We start from the raw sequence: 21,465 nt of genomic DNA on the forward strand, positions 1-21,465 counted from the left end.
CCCGCTGGTGCAGGGGTTAGCAAATCATTGTATTCCATATTTCACTCGACAACAAGCTCCCAGAGCACTGAGACGTAGGGCTATTACCTTCACCGTAGAGGGGCCTGAACTCATACAACCTCGCCGTAGCTGGGACTCTGCCCATCCTTTTCGTACCCTACACATCTACTGTCAGGCTTATTCCCACGACAATTCAGTTATCATCCCAGTGCCTTTCTTTTCAGTGTTGCTTCCGCTATCTTATCTTCTATGTTGTTTTCGGTGATTCATTGTGAAGATTCTCAGCAGTTTCAAATTCATCATTTCTTAATTCTTCTTTTCTTCTCCGGTGAATTCAATTCAAGCTATTTGTGTTCATCATATCCTTTCCTTCCTATACGAATTCTGTGTTGGAAATTCTCATTCGATTATTCCGTATTCATTCATCCTTCTATATTCTATGCGGAGTGTTGAATACTTCTTAGAAGTTTCTTGTTTTCAATCCTTCAATTATTTCGAGGTTCCCAACCTCATCAAGTGTTTATTTATACCGTGCAATGTATTTCTTCCTAATCAATTGTTTTAACGGTGTTTTCTTTTAGTGGGCCCATAACCCACAGGTTCTTTCCTAGGATCTTATCTCGCTCTTTTAATCTTTTCCGAAGATCTCTAATTCTTTTAAATTATGACGTAAGTATCAATTCCATGAGTCATATTCCTTCTCCAAGATCGTTTCAAATTGATTATCTCATTATTTGCTCAAATTTTCATATTCTTATTTTGGAGTGTCTCAGTTATTCTTGGTGGTGTTCTCCTCATCACTTTCAGCTTCGAAGACGTAAGGAGTGTTTCTCTTAAATATTGGTCCATTCTCTTGAATATTCATCATTTCAGCTTTGTCTTATCATCTTGAATTGTTCTTGATCATGAGAAATTCTTCCATGTCTATGTGGTGCATTTCAGATTTCTTTTCATTCTTGATCCTCCGAAGGCCATCATTTTAGAAGATTTCTTCGTTCTTAGCTTTCAGCTTTCATTCTCAAATTCTTCTCAATTGTTGTCTCTTCGTTCGTCTCTCAATTATTCCGGTGCCTTGTTGAAGTTTTCTGTTAGGCGGATCATTATCTCTTCATTCTCAATGAGTTATTCAAGATTCTTTTTGGGGAACCTCAAGTCTTCTTTATCTTGCATTTCTAAGTGCAATTCTTCCTCCTTTATCCTTTGTGGTGGTGTTATAGCATTCTTGTTACTTGGGGAGTCCAGAAGAGAATTTGTTTCAAGAATGAGATAATTAAACCCATGAATTCCTGCAATCATGGGATATTTTCAACCCATGATTTCTTTATTGAGCTATCTTGGTTTAGATTCACCTAAAGCTTTTCGTAAGGATTGTTGCTACTATGGTGATCATCGTTGATCCAAGTTCTCAATGTTTCCTCTTGGTGTAAGAAGTTGTGCATATCTTGTTGCTCCCAATCTTTGTTTCTGTTAGTGGCTGGTTGTCACCTCATAGTTGTTGAGATGGTTTTCATAAGTCCACTACAAGCTTGTTCTTTCCATTGTTGGTTTTCCAACAACTCCGTTCAATTCTTCTTGCAAGGCTGCTTGTCAAATTCAAATGTGATAGTAGTTGTCATTCTCTTATTCATTATTTCTTCCCAATGATCTAGTTTCTATTATTTGTTCCGTGGGCATTGCGATGTTGCTCTTTTGAGTCAATCATATCTTATCAAGATAATGTTATCTCCTTGTTTATTCAATTTAATTAGTGTGTTGTGAACCTTTTCAAGATCTTTCCATCTTATTATTTTTTTCCTCAATTTCCTATCGAAGTGATGCCGAAATTTTGTTTGAATTCTTGCCTGTTACTCATTTCATTCTTCATCTCTTTGCAACCTTCAAGGATCGTTGGTTTCACTCGTTTGTTAAGAAGCAACTAAAATTTACCATTCGCTCTTTCTCTTCCTCTTCCCCTTTTCGTTCTTAGATCTCGAGGCGAGATCTCTTGTTAGTGTAGGAGAGTTGTGACAGCCCGAGACTGACGCTCCAGAACATTCCCCTCTTATTCCATTGTCGACGGGTTAATTATTGGTTGTCGCATTCATTATCGCATCGTTCGCATCATCCGCTTTGCATCGGCACTCTGTTGCCACCAGTTTTCAAAACATGCATCCATTATTAGTTGTCGGTTCTCTCCGTTTTTGTCATTGACCGTTTCAAGACCAACCACAAACGCACGTGCCCATGACATTGTTAAAATATTGTTTTTAAAGGTGTCCGAAAAATATTCTCGGATTGGGTGAAACTTGGCGTGCGGTCTTTATATATTGTAGGTAGACCGCTTGCCAAATTTCGTCACAATCGGAATCTGTTTGATACCCGAACGATCGACGGTGGCAGCACCGTCTTCGGTTTATCGACGAACATTTTTCGGTTTTAAAATCCGTGTCACGGGCTGCTCATTTCCCACTCATCCTATCCCACCACCTCTCTACATAGCCCACTAGCCCAGCCTAGCCCTACCCGCGACCGACGCCGTCCGATCGCAATCGCGTGGTCGGAAACGGTGTGAAAATCCACTAAACCTAGGCCCCTTTCCCTATATAAACAGCTCCCCCTTCCTTATTAGGACGCCCCTAACCTAGCCTCGTTTTCTGTGCCACCCCAAACCCTAGCTGCTAGCGCCACCCAGCTCCTCCTCTCTCCTCAGCCGTCGGGCCCGTGAGGCCCAGATCCGGCCTGCCCGAGCCAGGATCGCCCCGCCTCCGCCGCAGCAGCCTCCCGCGCTCCCTGCAGCGCCTCCAGGTTGCACCCCCACGCAGCCGCGTCCCACCAGCCGCCGGATCCTGCACTGGAGCTCCATCCCGCCGATGGGCATCCCGTCACCGGACCAACCCAGGTCAGCGCGCCCCTACGCCCCGTCTCTCTTCTCCCGATGCTCTCTCTCACCTCTACTTCTCACTACCCACCTATGGTGCTCATCCCTCCATGTGAGACCGTCGGCCCTAGAGCTCGCCGGAGCCTCAATCCCGCCATTTCTGGTCAGTTCTGGGGCCTCCCTCACCTGATCCGCTGCCTCCGAGCCCCACCGCACCCTGCACCCCGCATCATCTGACCGAAGGTGCGCGCCGCCGTGCCCTCCTCTTCCTCGTCCCGGTCGGGATCGGGTAGAGAGACCGGGCCCCGTCCGCCTCGCCCTGGTGCACCGCGTGGGCCAGGCCCGCTCGCCCCGCCTCAGTCGGCTTCCTCCCGTGGCCCACAAAGCAGCTCCAGCCGGCCCGCCTCTTCCTCCTCTCCAACCTGGGCCAGGCCCACGAGTTGAGCCCCCACGCAAGCCCTAAACCCGGCTCAAGCGCATCTTAGTTATCTAGCTCTCATTTACTGTTTTATCCCGTATGCACATTCGACCCGTAGTTTTTTTTATTCCGGCGAATTTAGTAATTTTGAGAGAAACATGCATTATTTTAAAACATGCGTAGTTTTTAAAACCATGCGTCGGTTCGCAACAAATATATATGTAGAACGTGTAGAATTTCAGGTAGAATAATATTTTCCAACTCTGATGCATATTTAAAACTGTTTAGCATGTTGTTTTTATCGGTTTGTGTGTCGACGTGTTAAAAACGGTTTAGGTCATAGTTAATTAACCGTAGCTCCGTTGGAGATGAGCCAGATATGCAAATGGACTAGAACGACGAGTAGAATCACGTGAACGAATTTGTTTTGCTGTGTAGCAAATATAAAATGGAGTTAGGACAGATCTGGACATATTACAAAGTTAACACAGAGGGTCATTTCGGAGATGCTATAGGTTGTTTCCGACCTCATTTAAAATGTCTAGATAGGTAGTTTAATTTTTGCCTCACCCTTGCCATGTTTAAAAACATTTAATATTGTTGTGTAAATAAACGGGAGTGAACTAAATAATTAAATGTGGAGTTTCGTCAATATGCAACTCGTTGCATATTGAGCTTCACTTAATGTGTAGCGTTTGATTGTGTGAATTGCCATCCCTGCCTTGCATAATTGAAACTAATCATGCAACATATTAGGAGGTGCATCATATCATGCTTTTGTGGTGGTGTTGCCGTGTGTTGATTCTTGTTTCCGGTTTGCTTCGTCTCGATAGAGTTCCGCAAGCGTGTCGGAATGTCAGGACCCGTTCGACTATGTCGGTTCGTCTGCTTCACAGAGTCGTTCTTCTTCCAAGCGGGATCTCAGGCAAGATGATCATTTCCCCAGATATCATTACTGAAGTTGCCATGCTAGTTGTGCCATTTCTTTCGTTATGTCTCGCTGCCTACCACCTGTTAAATATCAGCCTCCCAACATTGCCATGAAACATTCAACCCGTTCACAACCTAGCAAACCATTGATTGGCTATGATACCGCTTGCTTAACCATTGGATGGCGTTGCTACTTGTTGGTGCAGTCGCTTCCATGTGATAACATGGGTTCCTTGTTATATCACCATATTAATTGCTATTTAATTTAATGGACCTATATAATTGGTAAAAGGTGGAAGGCTCGGCTTTCTATCTTGGTGTTTTGTTCCACCTTTGCCGCCTTAGTTTCGGCTACCGGTGTTATATTCCATAATTGAGATCTCCTAACACGATCGGGGTTGTTATGGGGACCGCCTTGATAGTTTGTTTTAGATTAGGACTCGTCTGACAAGGCCCAACTTTGGTACTACATTTGCCTAATAACCTAATAAAAGTGCATAGGGAGTTTCCGGATCCCGTGGATAATTAACCAACCCCCGGGCCAGTGCTCTGCATGAGTGTTGGTCCAAAAAAGGGCAGACTGCAAGGCCACCACGGAGCAACTAGAGGTTTGGTTTTACTCATAGGCTTTCCCATCCGGTCGTGTCCTGAGAACGAGATACGCGGCTCCTATTGGGTTCGTCAACACGTCGAGCGGCCTTGCTGGATTAGTTTTACCTTTGACGAAATATCTTGTGCATCGGGATTCCAGTGATGCTTTGGGCTATCTCAGAGTTGAGATTTTCCACTAAGAAATCCAAGGAGATCACGAGTTTCGTGTTTGAGGTTTTCTATGCGGCTTCTAGTAAATTGTGATGGACTAGGTGGATCACCCCTGGAGGGTTAAATCTTTTGGAATGCCGTGCCCGTGGATATGTGGCAACGTGGAAACTTTGTTTAACATCCGATTCTAGATAACTTGAAGTAAGCTTTATTAAATCATGCCAACTGTGTGCGTAAATGTGATTGTCTCTTTCGTGAGCTCCTTCTCTGTCCGAGGACATGGTGGGGTTATGTCTGACGTAAGTAGGTGGTCATGATCATTCTTTTGATCATCAGTAGTTCATGTCCGCTATGCGTAAATCATCGCCCTCTTTTATTCTTGTACTCGTAAGTTAGCCACCGCAAATAAATGCTTAGTCGCATGTTGCAGTCTTACCACTTCACCATACCTCACACATTAAGCTTTGTCAGTCTTGATACCTTTGGAAATGAGATTGTTGAGTCCTTGTGGCTCACAGATTACTACAAAACCAATTGTAGGTACAGGTAAAAGGGTTACTTGAGCGACCTCCTTCATTGTTCATTTGGAGTTTATTCTTCTTCTCCTTCTTCATCTATCTAGGATGGCTTCCAGGACGGCAACCTGGGATATCAAGGATGGACATCATTCTTTTATCGTTTGCTTTCGTCCGTAGACGGACCCTGCTCTTCTTCATGATGATTGTATGAATTGTACTGATGTGACTCTGATGTAGCTTGTGGCGAGTGTAAGCCAACTCCTTATACTCATCTTTTCAGTACATGTACTTGTAACGATATCTATTGTTGCGAAACGACGAGATGCGTTTCTATCCCTGTCGAGGCCCTCGCGCCAAAATACGGATATGATCGTATCTTGGGCATAAGAGCGAGGCACGTCCACCTCGACCTCCTCTCAAGGGAGGTAGGGGCACGCGACGTCGGGACTCCGGAGGCAGCGACTGATGACCCACAAGTATAGGGGATCAATCGTAGTCCTTTCGATAAGTAAGACTGTCGAACCCAACGAGGAGCAGAAGGCTCTGACAAACAGATTTCAACAAGGTAATAACTACAAGCACTGAAAGTAGAGGTAACAAGTGAGTGTGTAGCGAGGTGAAACGTAGCAAGCAAAGAGTAACAAGTAACAAGTAGTAGCAACGGTGCAGCAAGTGGCCCAATTCCTTTTATAGCAAGGGGCAAGCCTGAACAAAGTCTTATAGGAGGAAAAACACTCCCGAGGACACACGGGAATTTCTGTCATGCTAGTTTCATCATGTTCATATGATTCGCGTTCGTTACTTTGATAGTTTGATATGTGGGTGGACCGGCGCTTGGGTACTTCCCTTACTTGGACAAGCATCCCACTTATGATTAACCTCTCTCGCAAGCATCCGCAACTACAAAAGAAGAATTAAGACAAAGTCTAACCATAGCATTAAACTAGTGGATCAAATCAGCCCCTCACGAAGCAGCGCATAAACTGGGGTTCAAGCTTCTGTCACTCCAGCAACCCATCATCTACTTACTACTTCCCAATGCCTTCCTCTAGGCCCAAATATGGTGAAGTGTTATGTAGTCGACGTTCACATAACACCACTAGAGGAAAAACAACATACAACATATCAAAATACCGAACGAATATCAAATTCACATGACTATTATCAGCATGACTTATCCCATGTCCTCAGGAACAAAAGTAACTACTCACAAGACATAATCATAATCATGACCAGAGGTGTAATGAATAGTATGAAGGATCTGTACATAAACTCTTCCACCAAGTAATCCAACAAGCATCAACTACAAAGAGTAATCAACACTAATAGCAACCTTATAAATACCAATCAGAGTCGCGAGACGAAGATTGATTACAAGAGATGAACTAGGGATTGAAGAGGAGATGGTGTTGATGAAGATGCCTCCCCTCGGACGAGAGGAGTGTTGGTGATCACGATGGCGACGATTTCCCCCTCCGGGAGGGAAATTTCCCCGGCAGGATCGTCCTGCCGGAGCTCTAGATTGGATCTGCTCAAGTTCCGCCCCGTGGCGGCGGGGAAACCATGAAAAAGCTCCCGTATGATTTTTTCCAGGTCAGGACGCGTCATATAGCAAAAGAGGGGGGCTAGTGGGCCAGTGGGCTGCCCACAAGCCTGCCCTGCGCCACCAGGGGGGTGGTGGCGGTGGGCAAGCTTGTGGGGCCCTAGTGGCCCCCCTACGGTAGTTCTTTTGCCCAGTATTTTTAATATATTCCACGTAAATTTTCACCGCATTTGGAGATGTGCAGAATAGTGGACTAGGATTTGCTCCTTTTTCTAGTCCAGAATTCCAGCTGCGTGAATTCTCCCTCTTCAAATAATCCTTGCAAAATAAGAGAGAAAAGGCATAAATATGGTACCACAAGTAATGTAACAGCCCAAAAAGCAATAAATATCAACATGAAAGCATGATGCAAAATAGACGTATCAACGATGCGTGATATGTATCCAGCGTATCTATAATTTATGAAGTATTCCCATGTTTACAATACTTTTATATGGTTTTGGTATGATTTGCATGGAACTAACAAACACTCATGTTGTTTTTACCAAAACTACTGTGGTGTTGTTTTTCGTGCAGAAAGAGAAGTACTCGGAATTGGACGAAACTTTTTGATGATTTTTTCGGAAGAAAAGAGAAATATTGTAGCAAAGAACCACCAAAGGGGGGCCCTGATACGTCCCAAACGTATCTATAGTTTCTGCTTGTTCCATGATATTTTGGGTGACATTGTTATATGTTTTTCTACACTTTTATACCATTTTACACATATTTGGACTAAGTTACTAACTCAGTGCACCCAGTGGCAGTTTCTGTCTGCTTATGTCTATTTTGTAGGGGCTTTTATCCAATTTTCCGAAGCCCAAAAAATTCCAGGAAAAATATATGAAAAACCAGCATAACAGAAGCTTCGAATTCACCGAAGATGGGCCAGAGGGGGGACAGGGGCCGCCCAGGCGACCTGCTGGCGCGGCCTACCCCCTCGCCGCGCGAGGAGGCCGCCTGGGTGGGCCCCACCTCCTCTCGTGCCCTCCTTTGGCCTATATTTAGTACTCCGAGAGGAAACCCTTCCACAACTTCCAGAATCTCGAATTTCTCCATCGTTCCACTGCCTCAGCGCTTCCGAGATCGGGAGTGTCAGGAGACCTCTTCCCGGCACCCTGCCGGAGGAAGGATTGACCTCCGAGAGCTTCTCCACCGCCATGGACGCTTCCCGGACGTGCCGTGAGTAGTCCTGCTTGGACCATGGGTCCATGACCATTATCTATGTGTTGTCTTCTCTCCAATATTGTGCTTTAATAGTTAGTCCTTGTGAGCTGCCCTACATGATAAGGGAATCTATGTAATTCTCTAGCTATTGCTATGCTCGATTTGTTGGGATCTGATGGATTATGAGATTATGTTGAGATTGTTATGAGTTATATATTTTATTATCCTTTTATATTATGTTCCTTAGTGATTCATGCATGTTCTCCGTTGCTATTTATTGCTTTGGTCGAGTAGTAGATTGTAACTCCAAGAGGGAGCGTTATGCATGATTGTGGGTTCATGCCCCTCGATGTCTAGCTTGACTGTAAGAAACATGAGACTAGGGGATGTGTTGTTGCCACCAGGGAGAAAACAACGGTGCTTGTGACCACGGTTCCAAGGATTGTTCACCTTACGCATAGTTCGTTAAAGCAGTTGTCCATTGTTTGAGTTTACTCTTTGGGTGGGGCTCGCAACTTAATATTAGTGATATGAATAGGATAGATATCTCAAGGTGGATGATTAGTAAGTAGATGTTGATGAATAAACGGTCTACTTGTCTTGGCGTACTGCTCATTACTATTGAACATCTAACTATCAAGTAGCATAATTAGCATTGCGGTGCATTCATAATTTTGTCAATTACCCAACTATGATTTGTTTACCCAAGCATAGTTGTTTATCGTCTTTTGGGAGAGATACATCACTATTGAACACCATGTGACTCCGGTCCATATCACCATCATTGTTTACACCTCCATCATTTACTGCTTTCATTTACTTTTCCGTTGCAATCACTATTACCTTCCTGCTTATGTTTTGATCCTTTGCAAACTACAAGGCCGGAGATATTGACAACCTCTTTGTACTCGTTGGGAGCTAAGTTATTTGTTCTGTGTGCAGGTCCACGTCTTGTGCTAGCGCCAGGGTGGAAGACACCTACTTGTTGATCCTAGGAGTTCTACTGGTTCAATAAACTTTAGAGTTTCCGTGTGAGGGAAAACTTGCTGCTGACTACATCTCAACCTTACACTTGGGGTAACCAACGAGGAGCGAGAAGTATATACATCATCTCGTCATCAAGCAAAGTTTTCTGGCGCTGTTGCCGGGGACTCTAGTCTTCAAGATTGGGGAGTTGCATGCTATCCTTTACCTTTGCTTTTCAGTCTTGTTAGTTTGCTTTTTTAGTTTTTGCTTTAGAGTCTTATACCAAAAACCACAAAAAAAAAGTTACTTTGCTTTGTTTAGTCAGTATGACTAAATCTTTTTCCTCGAGTGGTGCACCCGAAGGAGATATTCTCACCTTCAAACAAAGGGTTGGAGAAAGATTGAAAGATGCTTGGTATATAATTAAAAATTCTCAAGATAGAGACACCAAGAAGCAATCCACCACTATTCTGCTTAGAAGTTTTTATGTTGTTATTACTTCTTGGCATAGGTTTGTTCTAGACATAGAAATAGGAGGGAATTTCTTGGAAGCTCCCGTTGGGGAGGCTCTTAACGTTATGGAAAACCTTGTCAGAATCCCACCTATTGTTGAGATAAAGGATGATATCACTTTATCTCATGTTATGAGTAAACTTGAGAAGATACAACTAGAAATGTCAATCATGAGTAAAATTAATGAAGTAGGTCGTAGGATTCAAGGGAACTTAAATAGACTTGATAGCTCCATGAACAAAATTTACAAAAATTTGGAGACCCTTAAATCCCATGATGTGGATCCTTCTAGGATTGATAAGATCGAGGATATTTTTGAAACTTTAGGAACTACTCTATCCTCCATCAAGACTAAAAATGTAGAACCCCGCAAGGAAGGGACCTAAGTTTGTTAACGTACCCAAGGTTCCTCAACCCAAAACGAGTATGCCTATTGCTAAGGGTGTTGAAACTGTGAAGCCCTTGGAAGAGATACCTCTCTTAAATAGAAATTAGAAATGAAATTCCAATTGGTCTTACTACCTTTGCTTTTTCTCCTAGAAGTGTTGCCACTAAGCCTCTCTTTGAGAGTCCCCTTAAGACTAGTTGTATTATTGCAGAGCTCTTTGATGATCTTGATGATGGTTCAATTGATACAACTTGATCTTCTTGCATTATGCCTAGCTCAAAGGCATAAACGAAAGCGCTTGTTGGGAGGCAACCCAATTTGTTTTTACTTTCAGTTTTAGTGGTCTTGATGCTTGTTACTACTGTAGCAACACCATTTCATCTTTATTTTTAAGCTTTATGCCAAGTTATAGCCTCCGATTACAAGAAAATTCAAAAAGTGTGACATGCTGTCCAGAAACAGATTCTGTCTGCGTGACGGGAAAATTCGCCAGAAATCACCAGGTCAACTTTTTGATCTGAAATGTTTTGACAGCATGCTCTATATAATTTCCTTTCTGGCATCTGTTCTGAGTTTTTTGATTTGAGTTGCAGAAGTGTTTCGAATAAATTATTTACTACCCGATGTTCTGTTTTTCACAAATTCTGCCATGTTTTGCATGTTCATCATTTTGCAAATCCCAAGCTTACTTTTTATTTGCAAAAAACCTTTTGGAAATCATGAGAAGAAGTAGATTTTCATGAAAATATTTATTTCCAGCAGGTAATGAATTATTTTATTAAGGGTACTAACCACTCTAATCAGCTTATGATGAGTTTCGTATGAAGGGAGTTTTCAAGTATGCGATGGGAGATGATGGAAGAAGATACACGGGTGTCAAGCGCTCAAGCTTGGGGATGCCCCCATGCACCCCAACAAATATTCAAGGATACTCAAGCGTCTAAGCTTGGGGATGCCCCCGTGCATCCCCTTCTCTATCAACAATCATCAGTTCGTCCATCTCCATGCTATATTTTTATCACTTCATATGTTATGTGGTATGCTTGGAGCATCCCGCTATTTACTTTTTAGTTTGTTTTAGTTTTTCTTGCTGTCCATAACAAGTCGGAACCTAGCCTACTTTTGTTGGAAGAGAAACACACTCTATTCCACTCTAGAAAACAACATAGGTTTTCATGCTTATCTTTTTTGTGTGTTCTTCATCTTTCCATACCTACTGTCATGCTTAGCTGTTAGTTTTCATGCTTATCTTTTCAAGAGCTTTTATTTAGGTTGCTTTTGGAACTCTCTTGAGTTATCATTCCTATCTTGTTTAGAGAGTTGGCTTGTTGCACTGAGTTGTGTGTCTTGCATGAGTAGGTAATTAAGATTGCTATTTAAGTATAGTAGTAACCCGCAATAGTTTTGAGGTATTGATTTGAGTAATGTTTGGACTATTGGTGCCAAGAGCTTGAGCCTATTAGTGATAGGTGTCGTATTTTGGGAAATCCGTGTGTTTTCTAGAAACTAAAAATTTGTTGAGAACTCTAGCTACTAAATTGATCGCTAACCTCTAGAGGGGTTGTAATATATAGAGTACCCTCACGTTACCATGAGTCGAGGATGCGCAAGGATAACCAAACCCCCAAACACTCCTCCTCGGGGTACTTGTCTCTTTGTGAATTTCCTAACTAGATAGAGAGTTACCGATAATAAGTGTATGAGTTCTTCGGACTAATGTGAGTATTCGATTGTTGGCACTTCCACCATCTCATGACTTGATCTTCATGTCATACATGCTTTTGCTTGATCGTAGAGCCGCATAATAGTTGGGCCTTGCCTCAATTATTGCTACATGACGCGCTGGTATCATTGCATATCCTGCTACACTGGCAGAGGCATACATTTGCATACATCATGATAGTTTTCACTTGTCTTTATGTTGAGTACTTCTTATAAAGTGTGATGATCTTCTTTTTATTCATGTAAAACATAGGGTGTTTCCCTTAAGTGAGGAAAAGATCCCAAAGTGGACAAACAAATGATCCCAAAGAGGACAAATGAGAGATAAAAATAAAGAGCCAAAGAGGCCACAAAAAATTTAAAAAAAAAGAGAAAAAGAAAAAAGGAAAATAAAGAAAATAAAGAAATAAAAAGAGAGAAGGGGGCAACACTACTATTCCTTTGAAAGATCCACATTCGTACTCCATTGCTATACTTGTACTACATAGAGATTAATCATTCATGCATAACTTTGTGGGGACCCTTACACTATAGAACTTGGTTTGCATATTACAATGATGAGCCTCCTCAAATGAGCTCTAGGTCTTCATGAGCAAAGAAATTGGATGCACCTCCACTAGTTCTATTGGAGAGCTTACCTTAGCTCATATGTGCATCCGTTAAATGGCAATCCCTACTCGTCACATCATGTCTATCATTTGGCTTTCTCTCGCCTATGGTTGTCCTCATCGATTTTTGCATTTCACACCTTTTTGTATACCTTCCCCATCATTTTTCTATTTGCCATCCTAAGTGCCAACATATCTTGGTTACACTCATCCATTGCATGAGTGCTCAAAGTCAAAAGGGAGAGGATCATTTTGAGTTGTGCCTGACTAGTGGTCTGGGGATGAGTCAAAATAAGATTCCGAAGGAGACCAAGTGTGAAATTTTAGTAGATTGAGTTCTCAATTAAAAAATATTTTTTATGATCTCAACCCATCTCCCACTTCTTGCACGCAAACACCATTTCGAGACATTAGAGTCACGAACAGCGAGAGCTCTTGCATCTTTCTGTTCTTACTTTACTAATCTCAATACTAGATATAAACTCTTGCTTGTTCTTGTCTAGACTTCAATTGCATATCTTACTTGCTTTACTTTGAAGTAATTAAACCTCGTGCTCTCATCTTCCTCTTCCCCTTTTCATTCTTAGATCTCGGGTCGAGATCTCTTGTTAGTGGAGGAGAGTTGTAGCAGCCCGGAACCGACGCTCGTGAAGATTCCATTTTATTTCATGTTTCGCCATGTGATATATTTGGTTGTCGCATTCATCATCGCACCATGTGCATCATCCGCATTGCATCGCACTTCATTGCTGTTAGTTTTCAAAACTTGCATCCGTTGTTAGTTGTTGGTTCTGTCCATTTTGTCGTTGACGGTTTTGGGACCAACCGCACACGCATGTGTGTGTGGCATAAATTAAATATTATTTTAAAGTGTGTATAAAACTTTCTCAGATTGGATTGAAACTTGGCGTGCGGTCTTATTATCATGTAGGTAGACCACCCGTCAAATTTCATCACACCCAGAGTCCGTTTGATACACAAATCGTTAAATATATAGAGACACTATAGCCGGTCAAATTGTGGGACGTTTTCGGTTTATAAAACTCTCTCACGGTCCACAACTTCCCTCTCATCCCCACCTAGCCCATCTACACAGCCCACTAGACCCACCTAGCCCCTCCCTCCATTCGTGGTCACTAGATCGCGATTGGGCGGACGAGGTCCAACCCCATACACCAATCCACATATATAAACTCACCTTGTGGAGAGAGTATGTCACTCTCTAGGATTTCCCCCGTGCCAAAAATTGCAGCCACCCCCTCAAAAACCTTCCCCCTGGTGACCTAATTGTTGGAAATATGCCCTAGAGGCAATGATAAATATTTATTATTATATTTCCTGTTGAAAGATAATCGTTTATTATCCATGCTATAATTGTATTGAATTAAAACATAGATACATGTGTGGATACATAAACAAAACAATGTCCCTAGCAAGCCTCTAGTTGGCTAGCCAGTTGATCAATGATAGTCAAGGTTTTCTGACTATGTGCAAGTGTTGTCACTTGATAACTGGATCACAACATTAGGAGAGTCATGTGATGGACTAGACCGAAACTATGAATGTAGCATATTGATCGTGTCGTTTTATTGCTATTGTTTTCTGCGTGTCAAGTATTTATTCCTATGACCATGATATCGTATAATTCACTGGCACCGGAGGAATACCTTGTGTGCATCAAACGTCACAACATAACTGGGTGACTATAAAGGTGCTCCACAGATATCTCCGAAGGTGTCCGTTGAGTTAGTATGGATCAAGACAGGGATTTGTCACTCCGTGTGACTGAGAGGTATCTCGGGGCCCACTCGGTAATACAACATCACACACAAGCCTTGCAAGCAATGTGACTAAGTGTAAGTCACGGGATCTTGTATTACGGGACGAGTAAAGAGACCCTCCAGTAACGAGATTGAAATAGGTATGCCGATATCGACGATCGAATCTCGAGCAAGTAACATACCGAAGGACAAAGGTAATGACATACGGGATTATATGAATCCTTGACACTGAGGTTCAACCGATAAGATCTTCGGAGAATATGTAGGATCCAATATGGGCATCTAGGTCCCGCTATTGGATAGTGACCGAGGAATACCTCGAGGCATGTCTACATAGTTCTCGAAGCCGCAGGGTCTGCACACTTAAGGTTCGATGATGTTTTAGTATAGTTGAGTTATATGTGTGGTTAACGAATGTTGTTCGGAGTCCCGGATGAGAATATGGACGTCACGAGGGTTTCCGGAGTGGACCGGAAACGAAGATTGATATATAGGATAACTTCATTTTGTTACCAGAAGGTTTTCGGGCATTACCCGGATTGTACCGGGAGTGATGAATGGGTTTCGGAAGTTCATCGGGAGGGGGGAACCCACCCGGGGGAACCCAATGGCCTTAGGGGTGGCGCACCAGCCCTTAGTGGGCTGGTGGGACAGCCCAAGATGGCCTATGCGCCAAGAGAAGAAAACCAAAGAAAAAAAAGGGGAGGTGGGAAGGAAGAGAAGGACTCCACTTTCCAATCCTAGTTGGAGTAGATTCCTCCTCTCCTCCCTAGCCGGCGCACCCTTGAGGGCTTGGCCCTCAAGGCAAGCCTCCTCCCCCTCCCTCCTATATATAGTGGTGGTCTAGGGCTGATTCGAGACAACTTTTGCCACGTGCAACTCAGATCTAGACACCATAGTTTTACCTCTAGATCATATTTCTACAGAGCTCGGGCGGAGCCCTGCTGGAGTAGATCCTCACCACCACCGGAGCGCCGTCACACTACAGGAGAACTCATCTACTTCTCCGTCTTGCTTTCTGGATCAAGAAGGCCGAGATCATCGTCGAGCTGTATGTGTGCTGAACGCGGAGGTGCCATCCGTTCGGCACTAGATCGAAACGGATCGTGGGACGGATCGCGGGATGGTTCGTGGGGCTGATCGAGGGACGTGAAGACGTTCCACTACATCAACCGCGTTTCTTAACGCTTCCTGCTGTGCGATCTACAAGGGTACATAGATCCAAATCTCCTCTCGTAGATGGACATCACCATGATAGGTCTTCGTGTGTGTAGGAAAATTTTGTTTCCCATGCAACGTTCCCCAACACTAATCCCTCCAGATCCTGAAATCCTACCCCAGGGAAAATTTGGACCATGGGATCCCCATCCAATGGTCTAAAATCCCCGCAAAAAAACCACCCCGGACAATGTCCGAGGCCAACCCAAACATGTCCGGACGCCGTCAGTGCATGCATCCCTGTCCCCGAGCTAGGAGTGCGTGCAGCCCTGTGGCTCCTCGCTGCCTTCGCACCGCCGCCAGGTAGAGTGCCATTGCCGCGCTCGGACCTCGATGCCGCCCCGCAATGGTCAACCGTCGAAGCAGCTACCCTCGTTGTCGACTGCCTCCGTGGCCTGAGATCCTTCCTCCTCCTCGCCTCCATGCCCAAGCTGCCTCTATGGCCGCCCCAAGCCCCGCTCATGCTCTCCCTCCGCTTAAGCCCACCTCCCTCGCTTGGATCCGGCGGCATCAGGCCGCCGACCCGCAAACCCGGCCTCTAGCCGCCAGTCGCGAGCCGGAGAGTCTGCCCCGCGCCCCTTCGTTGCGATCCGTCGTGGCCTCTGCTCGCCGTGTGCATTGACCACTTGCCACGGCCCAGGCGCAGACCCGATCGGCCAGGCCTAAAATCACCATGCATAGCGCCAAGGCCTCGCCTCGCCAACAGCACAAAGCCCAACGCTCCAAGCCATGCCAACCGCCAACCCAGTAGTAGCGACCCACATCCCACGGCATGCACCACAACGCCTCAAGGCCCAGCCCGAGGTGAGCCTCTCGCTATTCCTCGCCCTGGGAGACAATTTGTTATATTGCGCTCGTGCTCATGTTGTCCGAGTTGAGTCAAATTCGTCCTGTGTCACGTTTTTTTCCTATTAAAGATTTTTCAATTATCCTGGACATTTAATAATTAAAGAAATGCCATTAATTTTCATATCTCATAAAAAATAACCGTGCATCGCATGTAATAACTTTATATATGTAAATTGCTCAGAATTTTGTGTAGTTTTATAATATCGAACTTTCATCCATGTTAAAAGTATTTAAACTAGTTGTTTGTATATATTTGTGCAAACGCCATGCCAAAAGGATTTATTTAATAACTTTTGATCCATAACTCCAATGCAAATGTTTTATACATGTAACTTGACCCTAAAAATGTGTAGAACATGGTGACACTTATTTTGCTGTTTAAAAACTCTAAAATTATGTTATACGCGTAACAGTGCAAAACTTTAATTTGCATATGGGGACTTCCGGAATTGTTATTCGTTGTTCCGGCCGCATTTAAACATGCTTAGAATCTCATGTAGTTTCATAATATCTTGTTGCATCCATCTTTTAACACGCTTGTGGCTATGATTTGTATACATTTTGCATCCATGTCATATTATCTTGTGTTGGTCATATCTTTTAGACTGTAGCTCCGTTTTAAATGTTCTACATATGTAAATTGACTAGAATGACGTGTAGAATCACATGGTCTGCTTTGTTTTGCTATTAAATAAATATAAAATATGGTTAGTTCAGATCTTGGCCAATGTAGAAATGAACATATGAGGTCTTTTTGAAAATGCTATATGTTGTTTCCGACATTATTTAAAATGCCTAGAATGTGTAGTTTATTTATTCTTCACCTCTTGCCATGTTTAACAACATTTAATATTGTGATGCACCTAAACGGGAGTAAACTAAGTAATACCAATGTGGAGTTTCATCAATGTGCAACTCGTTGCATATTGAGTTTCACTTAATGTGTAGAGTTTGATTGGTGCTTTGCCATGACTTGCATAGTTAACCGGACACGCATCGTATTTGATTATGCATCATGACATGCATATGTTGTGGTGTTTATCGTGTGTTATTGTTGTTTCTGGATTCTTTCTTCTCGATAGAGTTCCAAACCGCTTCAAAGTATGAGGATTCGTTCGACTACGTTGGTTCGCCTACTTCACGGGTTCGTTCTTCTTCCAAGTACGATCCCAGGAAAGATGATCATTTCCCTGGATATCACTACTATAATTACTATGCTAGTTGTCTCATTTCTATTGCTATGTCTCACTTCCTACCACCTGTTAATGTCAAGCCTCCCAACATTGCCATGAAAAGCCTCTAACCCTCTCCATATCCCAGCAAACCTTTGTGTGGCTATGTTACCGCTTGCTCAACCTTCTTATAGAGTTGTTAGTTGTAGGTGCAGTTGCTTTCCATGTGACAACATGGATACCTTTTTATATCAACATATTAATGCTATTTAATTTAATGCACGTGTATACTTGGTAAAATGTGGAAGGCTTGGCCTTGTAGCTTGGTGTTTTGTTCCATCTTTGCCGCCCTAGTTACTTGTGTACCGGTGTTACGTTCCATATTGAGTGCTCCTAACATGCTTGGGGTTGTTATGGGGAACCCCTTGACTTTTGTTTTGGGATAAAACTATTCAGGCAAGGCCCAACATTGGTACAACATTTGTGAAATAAATAATGAACCGCATAGGGAGTAATTAACCCGTGGATAATTAATCAACCCCCAGGCCAGTGCTCTTCGTGAGTGTTGGTCCAACCCAGAGCACTATGCGGGGCCAACCCAGGGCAACTTGGGTGATTTCTATTAGGCCTCCTTTAGCGTAGCTTATCCGACGTGTCCTGAGAACAAGATACGCGTCTCATATCGGGGTCTTCACCATGTTTGGGCGGTCTTGATGGATTTGTTTTACCCTTCTCGAACGTCTTGTGCGAGGGATTCCGAGGATACTTTGGAATATCTCAAGGTTGAGGTTTTCCATCAGGCATCCAAGGAGACAACGAGTTTCCCGTGGTCGAGGTTTCCGACGCAGCTTGTGGTAGTTTGTGATGGACTAGTTGGAGCACCCCCTACAGGGTTAATTATTTCTGCAAGCCATGCCCGCGGTCATGTGGCAACTTGGAAACTTTGTTTCACACCCGCTCATAGCAAACCAGAAGTAAACTTAACTAAAACTTGCCAACTCCATGGGTAACCATGACCGTCTCTTCTCGTGAGCTCTGTATCCGAGAGAGGACATAGTGGGGTTATGTTTAACGTAAGTAGGTGTTCAGGATCATTTCAAGACCATTATTAGTTCACGTTCGTTTATGCATAGATCAACTCCCTCTTAATCGTGTACTCGTAAGTTAGCCACTCAAATAAATGATTAGTGCTTACTACAACGTCACCACTTAACCATACCTTACCCATTAAGCTTTGCTAGTCTTGATACCTTTGGAAATGAGATTGTTGAGTCCCTATGGCTCACAGATTACTACAACAAAAGTTACGGATACAGGTAAAGTGATATTTTGATGTGAGCATGATGATTGTTCTATTTGGAGTTTTTTCTTCTTCTTCTTCTTCATCGATGTAGGATGGGTTAAAGGTCGGCTGCCTGGGATAGCAAGGATGGACATCGTTCTTTTATCGTTTGATTCCGTCCGTAGTCGTACCCTGGTATTCTACGTGATGTTTGAATGTGTTGTCCTATTGAGATGTTCATTCCATAGCTTGTGGTGAGTGTAAGCCAATTCCATATACACATCTCTTCTGTACATGTACTTGTAATACATTCTTGCAAAACGATGAGATGCGCTTCTATCCCTGTCGAGGCCCTTGAGCAAAAATAAGGATAGGATCGCATCCTGTGCGTTACAAGTTGGTATCAGAGCAGCACCGACCTAGGAGCCCTCTTGATTGATCGAACTTGGTCGAGTCGAGTCTAGTGAAAAACTACTTTGAGTCTAGTTATATATTGGATAGTAGGATTCTTTTTACTCCTCTTCTATGCTCTGGTGAGGAATCCTGACGTAAGAATATTATCTACTCCTCTTCTCACTCAAAAAGTTTAGCATCACGAGGGTATTTTGGAAACTATATGATGTCATTGTGACCGGGATTTTGTTCCTGCTGCCTCCAGGCGATTCTTGTCACACTTGTTATCATTCAGTTTCCTTGTTATCTCTGTATGGAGGATGTTCGAAATTGCTTCAATACTCTTTGTGGAGAGAGGAGTTTTGTGTAGCCCATAATTGGCATCGTTGTGAATACAAGGGTCTAAGGTAGATGAGTTTCCGAGATCTCTAGTTATGTGTTGACGGATGTGATACACTGGAAATGTAGTGTTATTGCTAGGAATTGAGGAATGGATTTTACTCCTTGTATCCATGGACCCAATTGCATAACTAGAAAATTTCAGAAGTTCTGAGGTGGGAATTCTAGTAGTTACCTAGGCTATCTTCAACCAGATGCATGATGTGAGGTTCGGGTTCAACATCAAGTGGATTCGTTTGTTCACGGTCTTTCTTACATAGTACATTCTTGATATTGTCAGTAGATATGCTTCACCAAGCCTTGTAGTTTGTTACGCCTAGGGAGCATATTCGAGCGTCATTTAAATATGACAATCCAATGTACGATCGAGCCCGTGTGAACCTTACCACGAAAATATCGAATGGAACCTCTGTCGTGAATTTGTTTCCGGCTTGTATCGTAAGCCTCATTCCTTGTTTTATTGGAGTGTGGTAATTCGAGTTGCTTCAATGTCAAGTGGTGATCTTATATCTTTCCAGAGTGGTATTCTCATATTTCTATGGGAGTGCTAATTAGTGCTTACTGCAGCCTCACCACTTAGCCTTACCTCACCCATTAATATTTGCTAGTCTTGATACCTTTGGAGATGAGATTGCTAAGTCCGCGTGGCTCAGAGATTACTACAACAACAGTTGCAGGTACAGGCAAAGCGTTACTTTGACGTGAGTTCGATGATTGTTCTATTTGGAGTTTCTTATTCTTCTTCTTCATCATCAATGTAGGATGGGTTCCAGGACAACAGCCTGGGATAGCAAGGATGGACGCCGTTCTTTTACCATTTGATTTCGTCCGTAGTAGGACTCTGCTCTTCTACATGATGTTGGAATGTGTTATTTTATTGACATGTTCATGTTGTGGCTTGTGGTGAGTGTAAGACAATTCCATATAGTCATCTCCTTCGTCCATGTACTTGTAACGATATCGATTCTTGCAAAACCATGAGATGCGCTTCTATCCCTATCGAGGCCCTTGAGCCAAAATAAGGATAGGATCACGTCTTGGGCGTTACATGAGAGCCCGTTCAGGCACCATTCCGGAGGGGGAGATCATCATCAGAGGCCATCTTCATCATCCCTATGGCCACCATGATGAGGAGCGAGAAGTCCACCCTCGGGGTTGAGGGTTTGTACTAGTATCTATGTGTTTAATCTCTCTCTCTCTCGTGTTCTTGATATGGCTCAATCTTGATGTATCGCGGTCTTTGTTAATATAGTTGGATCATATGGTGTTTCTCCCTCTCAAACTTGTTGTGATGAATTGAGTTTTCCCTTTGAGATTTCATTTTATAGGATTGAATAGTTTTATGGATTTGAGAGCACTTGATCTATGTCTTGCTATGAATACCCGTGGTGACAATGGGGTATCATATTTATTTACTTGATATACATTTTGGCACTCAACTCGTGGATTCCCAATGTGATATTGGGGTAATCTATGCATAGGGGTTGATGGACGTTCTCGTCTTTGTTTCTCCGGTAGAAATCTTGGGGCACTCTTTGGGGTTCTTTATGTTGGATTGAGTATTATGAATCTGAATTTCTTATGGTGTTATTTTAGTACGAACTCTTGGATAGATCGGTCATAAAGGATAATGATAACCCACAAGTATAGGGGATCAATTGTAGCCTTTCTCGATAATTAGTCGAACCCAACGAGGAGCTAAAGGTAGAACAAATATTCCCTCAAGTTCTATCGACCACCGATACAACTCTACGCACGCTTAACGTTTGCTTTAACTAGAACAAGTATGAAACTAGAAGTACTTTGTAGGCATGATATGATAGGTTTGCAAGAAAATAAAGAACACGTAAATAAAAACTAAGGGCAGCTAAGATAACGAAACAACTAAGTTGGTCTTAGTAGAGATCTTTTTGTCACAAGAAGATTATTTGTCCATAGGC

Source organism: Hordeum vulgare, chromosome 4H (genome assembly GCF_904849725.1).
Source record: "Hordeum vulgare subsp. vulgare chromosome 4H, MorexV3_pseudomolecules_assembly, whole genome shotgun sequence".
Lineage (NCBI taxonomy): Eukaryota > Viridiplantae > Streptophyta > Magnoliopsida > Poales > Poaceae > Hordeum > Hordeum vulgare.